Here is a 7,840-nt window from a genome sequence, read left to right as displayed (position 1 = left end):
CTAGTGCATGTCCCTTGTTCTGAACTAGCCTCCTAGTGCATGTCCCTTGTTCTGAACTAGCCTCCTAGTGCATGTCCCTTGTTCTGAACTAGCCTCCTAGTGCATGTCCCTTGTTCTGAACTAGCCTCCTAGTGCATGTCCCTTGTTCTGAACTAGCCTCCTAGTGCATGTCCCTTGTTCTGAACTAGCCTCCTAGTGCATGTCCCTTGTTCTGAACTAGCCTCCTAGTGCATGTCCCTTGTTCTGAACTAGCCTCCTAGTGCATGTCCCTTGTTCTGAACTAGCCTCCTAGTGCATGTCCCTTGTTCTGAACTAGCCTCCTAGTGCATGTCCCTTGTTCTGAACTAGCTTCCTAGTGCATGTCCCTTGTTATGAACTAGCTTCCTAGTGCATGTCCCTTGTTCTGAACTAGCCTCCTAGTGCATGTCCCTTGTTCTGAACTAGCTTCCTAGTGCATGTCCCTTGTTATGAACTAGCCTCCTAGTGCATGTCCCTTGTACTGAACTAGCCTCCTAGTGCATGTCCCTTGTTCTGAACTAGCCTCCTAGTGCATGTCCCTTGTTCTGAACTAGCCTCCTAGTGCATGTCCCTTGTTCTGAACTAGCCTCCTAGTGCATGTCCCTTGTTCTGAACTAGCCTCCTAGTGCATGTCCCTTGTTCTGAACTAGCCTCCTAGTGCATGTCCCTTGTTCTGAACTAGCCTCCTAGTGCATGTCCCTTGTTCTGAACTAGCCTCCTAGTGCATGTCCCTTGTTCTGAACTAGCCTCCTAGTGCATGTCCCTTGTTCTGAACTAGCCTCCTAGTGCATGTCCCTTGTTATGAACTAGCTTCCTAGTGCATGTCCCTTGTTATGAACTAGCTTCCTAGTGCATGTCCCTTGTTCTGAACTAGCCTCCTAGTGCATGTCCCTTGTTATGAACTAGCCTCCTAGAGCATGTCCGTTGTTCTGAACTAGCCTCCTAGTGCATGTCCCTTGTTATGAACTAGCCTCCTAGTGCATGTCCCTTGTTCTGAACTAGCTTCCTAGTGCATGTCCCTTATTATGAACTAGCCTCCTAGTGCATGTCCCTTGTTCTGAACTAGCCTCCTAGTGCATGTCCCTTGTTCTGAACTAGCTTCCTAGTGCATGTCCCTTGTTCTGAACTAGCCTCCTAGTGCATGTCCCTTGTTCTGAACTAGCCTCCTAGTGCATGTCCCTTGTTATGAACTAGCCTCCTAGTGCATGTCCCTTATTATGAACTAGCCTCCTAGTGCATGTCCCTTGTTCTGAACTAGCCTCCTAGTGCATGTCCCTTGTTATGAACTAGCCTCCTAGTGCATGTCCCTTATTATGAACTAGCCTCCTAGTGCATGTCCCTTGTTCTGAACTAGCTTCCTAGTGCATGTCCCTTGTTATGAACTAGCCTCCTAGTGCATGTCCCTTGTTCTGAACTAGCCTCCTAGTGCATGTCCCTTGTTCTGAACTAGCCTCCTAGTGCATGTCCCTTGTTCTGAACTAGCTTCCTAGTGCATGTCCCTTATTATGAACTAGCCTCCTAGTGCATGTCCCTTGTTCTGAACTAGCTTCCTAGTGCATGTCCCTTTAATTATGAACTAGCCTCCTAGTGCATGTCCCTTGTTCTGAACTAGCCTCCTAGTGCATGTCTCTTGTTATGAACTAGCTTCCTCGTGCATGTCCCTTGTTCTGAACTAGCCTCCTAGTGCATGTCCCTTGTTCTGAACTAGCCTCCTAGTGCATGTCCCTTATTATGAACTAGCCTCCTAGTGCATGTCCCTTCTTCTGAACTAGCTTCCTAGTGCATGTCCCTTATTATGAACTAGCCTCCTAGTGCATGTCCCTTTAATTATGAACTAGCCTCCTAGTGCATGTCCCTTGTTCTGAACTAGCCTCCTAGTGCATGTCCCTTGTTCTGAACTAGCCTCCTAGTGCATGTCCCTTGTTCTGAACTAGCTTCCTAGTGCATGTCCCTTATTCTGAACTAGCCTCCTAGTGCATGTCCCTTGTTCTGAACTAGCCTCCTAGTGCATGTCCCTTGTTCTGAACTAGCCTCCTAGTGCATGTCCCTTGTTCTGAACTAGCCTCCTAGTGCATGTCCCTTGTTCTGAACTAGTCTCCTAGTGCATGTCCCTTATTTTGCCCTTGCTCACTCACTCACACAGCGGTCAAGCTGGGGCTTTGCAAAAACACTTCATTGGTTTTCCATTTCACTCCGAGCAAATGTCAAAGCATGAGCAAGGGAAACCCTGTGAGATCAACGCCATCAGGTTTCTGAGCTCGGCCAAACTTCTCTCACCCCCCCTTTTTTAAAAGACTTTATTTATTTATTAATGAGAAAGATGGGAGGAGAGAGAGAAAGAACCAGACATCACTCTAGTATATGTGCTACAGGGGATTGAACTCAGGACCTCATGCTTGAAAGTCCAATGCCCTATCCACTGCACCACCTTCTGGACCACTCCTCTCCCTTTTTAACTGCACTCTAGCTACATGTTGATGTCATTTTGTTTTCTCACTCTGTCAGGCAGCATTGGCCACATTAGTGACTCTCAACTGTGACATTTTCCCTCTAGAGGATATTTTGCACTGTCCTTAGGTGTCACGGTCAGGATCAAGGTGTGTGTTACTGCCTTCTAGTGGGTAGAGATCAAAGATGTTGCTGAGTGTCCTCCAATCCGTGAAGCAGCTGCACCACAAAAATTTATGTAGGTCACAGTGACTACAGGATTATGTTATAGCTTGAGAAACTGGATTAGCCGCATGACTGACTTCTCTTCCCTCAGATCTGGACTCAGATGTCACAGTTTCCATGAGCCTTTCACTGAGCAGCCCATTTGAATACAATATAGACATGGTCCAAATCTCCCTTACTTTTCTAACACTCTATGGGGTATCTCTCACTGCCTAGCTAGATTGCAAGTTGCATGAGGCCAGGGCTATTTGTCTGCTGTGTTTACTAAAGTTTGCATCACTTGTTGAGTTTGAATGGTTAGAAACCTTTTCTTTCTTTGCTTTTCTTTTTTGCCTCCAGGATTATTGCTGGTGCTCAGTGCTGGTGCTATAAATCCACTGCTTCTGGTGGTCATTTTTTCCATTTTATTGGGCAGGACAGAAAAAAGTTGAGGGGGAGGGAGGAAAGAGAGAGAGAGAGAGACCTGCAGCCCTGCTTTACCACTTGTGAAGTGTTCCCCCTGCAGTTGGGGAGCTGGGGGCTTGAACCCAGATCCTTGAGCATGTCCTTATGCTTCTGCTCTATGTGCACTTAACCCGGTGCAACACCACTTGGCCCCCCAAACCTTTTCTTTTGTGTTTTATGATCTTGTTTCAAGCACTGCTGAAATATATCTGTAATCATTAGAACAGGAATACCAGGAAGCTCTGTACTGTAGTCCAGGAGGTTGTGGTACACTGGACTTGATAGCGTGAGGTCTGAAGTTCAATCCTAAGCACCATAAATGCTAGAGTGATGTCTTCCCTCCTCCAATAAATAAATGACATCTTAATAAAAAATAAGCTTTGTATTGTTTTTTTTGAGGCACAATAGATGTGTATTCAGGCAATTCCCATTCTTTGTAATAATTGTATGACAGACAATATTTTATAAAAATATAAGGTCACCTTTCCTTAACTAAATTGTACTCTAAATGACACATGGAGAATACTTATTATTTTTAAACCCCCAAAACTACAGAAGATAGAATGTTTGTCTTGACAGTTTATTTTTGTCGACAGAAATTTTAAGGCTCTGTATTTTAAGGCTTGAATTGTCTTCATACCTAACAAACTGCTTATTTCCTCTCCAAGTCCACTACTCATGGTTCCCAGTAGGACTTACAACAGTTTACATTTGAATTTTCATATTTTCACTCCTCTCTAAGTTTACCTTTACTAAAAGATGGTTTTTTTACTAACTATGTGCCATTGAATACACTTTTCAGCACTTCTGCTTCTCTCTAGCTTACTCTTTCTTCAAAGTTTGACTAGTTGGAAGAAGTCCAAAAGATACTGCTTTTTCTCACATTTTCAAGTGTTTGCCTTCAGAACTCATAATCCCTTTACTCCCCCAACCTGCTTCCTTTCCCACTTAGAGTGTTCATTATACAAGGACTTGAGAAGTCTCACACAAGGAAACCGCATGTTTTCAAGTAAATTACAGGTTTTGCAATGATAGAAATGTGTGATTTCACCACATACTCTGATTCTTCTCCTTACTTCCAAACCTGTAATATTGATTGGCTGTTTGAAGGGTGTTCACCCTGTGTCCGTCTGAGGATTGTTATTTCCTTTGCTTTTGTGTACAGTGAGGTCAGTTGCAACACCAGTGAGGGAAACTAGCAAACTACTTTTTATTTGTAAACAAAGTTTTATAAATAAATCATCAGACAAATGCTTTGGAGACATCTTGACAAACATGCTGTGATCTGGGGCTCGGCTGTAAAGTTACCATTCCCCTCCTTTTCTACAGCAGAAGTAGCCTTTAGTGCTTTTGTGGACAACAGAACCAGCGTGGAGATCAGTAATTACAGCTGATTTCCATTATGATTTTTCTTTCCTGTGTTAAACAAAGAAACAGACACCGAGGCAAAAGCGTGTCTTGCTTTAGAATATTTGAATGTGTCTGACTGAATTGTTATAACAAAGAAGTCCCCAAAGTTAAATGTAGAAAATTTTAATCTTATGTTGTTGATTTTTTTTCTTAATTCTGTGGCTTCCCCCCTCTTTCATTTATATAGTAACTTTCCTTAACTAGGATTGTTTTTGTTTGTTTTTTTTTTTTTTCAAATATTGAACAGATCAGAATTTTCATGATCTCAAAAATCATAGGTCTGGGAAAGACATCCCACCTGTCTTATGGCCGAGTCTACTTAGCTAGAATTCCATGGATGGTTAAAAAGAGAGTCATTAGAACCCTATAGACGTTGCGTGGACTCATAGTGGTTCTTCCCTTGAAACGGTAACAGCCTTTCCTTAGGTTGTTATTTAGAGGATACTTTATTCATTTGATATGTGTGTTGAAGTAGTTTTAAAAGTTTGATATGGAAAGTGGCAAATGTATTGATAGATAGGAACATATCTGTTGTCTAATGTCCTATACACATGCAGTACAAGCATTTCTACATACTTAGTTTTTCTGAAATAAACTAAGTTATATCATGAGGATTACCATTCAAGGGCTCACTTCAGCAGAGCAGATACTAAAATTGAAACAAGACAGAGAAGGTCAGCACGGCTCTTAAACAAGAATGGCATGCAAATCAGTGGAGCAGTCCATATTTTAAAAACAATTATCATTCAACAAAAACCCAGTGACAAAATGCATTGGATCCTATTTCTGGAAGGATTCTAACATGGCTGTATAAACTGCCAATCACAGTGGCAACTGTATAACTAAGAGCAGGCATTAAGCTAAGACACTTCAAAGGAAGATAGGTCTTTGTAGTCCTAAGAAGGCAAGAATGAAGTGAAAGACACTCAGCTATTTTTCATAAGCAATGGCCTTAACGGAAAAACGTGACTGTGAATTTGTTTCCCCCAATGATACTCTGTCTTGGTGATTCAGAATGGGGAAGTACATGTTTTAAAAATGGCTTATGCACAGGAAAAAAAAAATCAGGTTTCTTTTCTGTTCTATAGTGATATATGCCAGAAAATAAGAGTTGGTTCTTAGTCTGATCTGTCCACAGATGCATGGTTTCTTTCTTTAACCAGCTGTAGCTAATTGCATGAGGGCCGCCTCTTGTGCTAAACATGAAAAGGAAACCTGTAATTTATTGCAACAGACCGTACCATTTCTGCTGCACAACTGCCTTTTCTGTCATGTCAATGAGTGGATTTCTCATGGTACATTGGCAGCTCAGAGACTGGAAAACCATATTAGCTAGAGAGAGAGAGAGAAGTTCAGAGTCTTTTTATGTCCTCTACGCAGAACTCAATCAAAGAACAAACTGCAAACAATATCCCTTTGCAGTTTTTCAGAGGCTAATTTGTTGTTGTTGTTGTTTACATAGAGGTCTTTGAATAAGCTACTCTGACTTCACTAAGAGACAAGGACACATTATGTGTGGCAAAGTGCAGCATGATTAGAGTCTGGTAACCAGTCATCTCCACATGCCCTACAAGTACTCAAAGAGACCTCCCATCAAAAACATAAGGACACTTCTATGTGCCTCTCACTCTTATAGGCCTTTCATGTTTCAGAGAGACCCAAGCACTGAGCTTAATATAAACTAAGACAACTGTTCTGATTTTTATGAACTAAATCTTGCCATCAGGTGTTCGCTAGCAATTTTATTCCTAATGAGCTAGACTCCTCCCTACCTTGAGGCCCACTTATAAAAGCTTGTCATTGTGGTGTGCTTCTTTTGCTGAGTGGAAAACCAGATTAAAAGGTATGCTATTTTGCAGCAGTGGAAAGAAACAAATTGACAAAGTGTCATATATGTTTTCCAGTTGACTCATGGCCCTCAATGGTCCTTTTGTGTGAGGGTGGTACTCTTTACTCTGACAAGTATGAAGAAGGGAGCCCCCCGGGATGTTCACTGCTAGGAGGCAGAATGGAAACTCCAGAGGGCTGGGGGTCTCCAAACTGACTTGTTCTCATTACAAAGATTCACATGATACGTGAAGCCACACAAGCTGGGTGATGATTTTAATCACTCTGTTCTCTGATCCCCACCCTATAACATGGCAATATTTGGCGGGAGGTACTGATCAAGGATAGTACTTTTTTTTTTTTTAATTTTTTATTTAAGAAAGGATTAGTGAACAAAAGCATAAGGTAGGAGGGGTACAACTCCACACAATTTCCACCACCCAATCCCCATAACCCACCCCCTCCCATGGTAGCTTTCCCATTCTCTATCCCTCTGGGAGCATGGACCCAGGGTCGTTGAGGGTTGCAGAAGGTAGAAGGTCTGGCTTCTGTAATTGCTTCCCCGCTGAATAAGGGCGTTGACTGGTCGGTCCATACCCCCAGTCTGCCTCTCTCTTTCCCTAGTAGGGTGTGACTCTGGGGAAACTGAGCTCCAGGACACATTGGTGGGGTCTTCAATCCAGGGAAGCCTAGCCAGCATCCTGGTGGCATCTGGAACCTGGTGATTGAAAAGAGAGTTAACATATGAAGCCAAACAATTTGTTGAGCAATCATGGATCCCAAGCTTGGAATAGTGGAGAGGAAGTGTTAGGGAGGTACTCACTGCAAACTCTAGTGTAGTCCTGCTTTCAGGTATATATTTTATAGTTTATGGATACGTGTGCACATAAGCTCTCTCTCACAGAAACTGGTGTATATCTAGGTTATGGGACTTTGTTAGAAAGTGAACTACCTGAGATGAAATTAGAGTGTACTATTAAAGGAAAGGTCTCACCCGAGTAATGAAGCTGAAGGGTTGTCATTCCACACGTGAAGTCTCTGGATACATTCTGAGGTAAAGCATGTTGAGGTAGCAATCGTTGCTTTGGTTAGGTTGTAATCGGCAGATGCAATGTTATTTGGTTTGGATTGGGAGATGCATACGGGAAAGTGGGCCCTATCCAAGGGATCCAGCACTGGGGGAAGTAGGGGCTCTATAGTGAAGATGTGAGGTTCCTGCTGTCTTAGGGTTCAAAAAGACAATCAATAGTTAATGTTATCATCACATTATTTGTTAATTGGGTTAACTTTGAAAAGTCCCTTTGTTATGGTTTGCTGGACAGTACCCAGTATCTTGTATATAGCTGTGCTATTGGAAGCTTCTAATCTACTTGGTCTAGGCTTTTGAGAGAGTCCGCATATCAAATACATAGCCTATATATTAAAAAGATTCAGTTTGTCTTTTGAGAAACTTTGAGACATACAATTG

General features: G+C 42.4%; 1 non-coding gene across 1 annotated transcript; it reads left to right on the top strand.

The window, feature by feature from the left end:
- The first annotated feature begins 5,172 nt into the window (after positions 1-5,172).
- Positions 5,173-5,277, top strand: LOC132538451 (U6 spliceosomal RNA). The gene has a single exon (XR_009549816.1). It is a non-coding gene; the product is annotated as a U6 spliceosomal RNA (small nuclear RNA).
- Positions 5,278-7,840: the final 2,563 nt, after the last annotated feature.

This window comes from Erinaceus europaeus, chromosome 4 (assembly GCF_950295315.1).
Source record: "Erinaceus europaeus chromosome 4, mEriEur2.1, whole genome shotgun sequence".
NCBI lineage: Eukaryota > Metazoa > Chordata > Mammalia > Eulipotyphla > Erinaceidae > Erinaceus > Erinaceus europaeus.
This window is presented reverse-complemented; position numbering and strand designations above follow the sequence as displayed.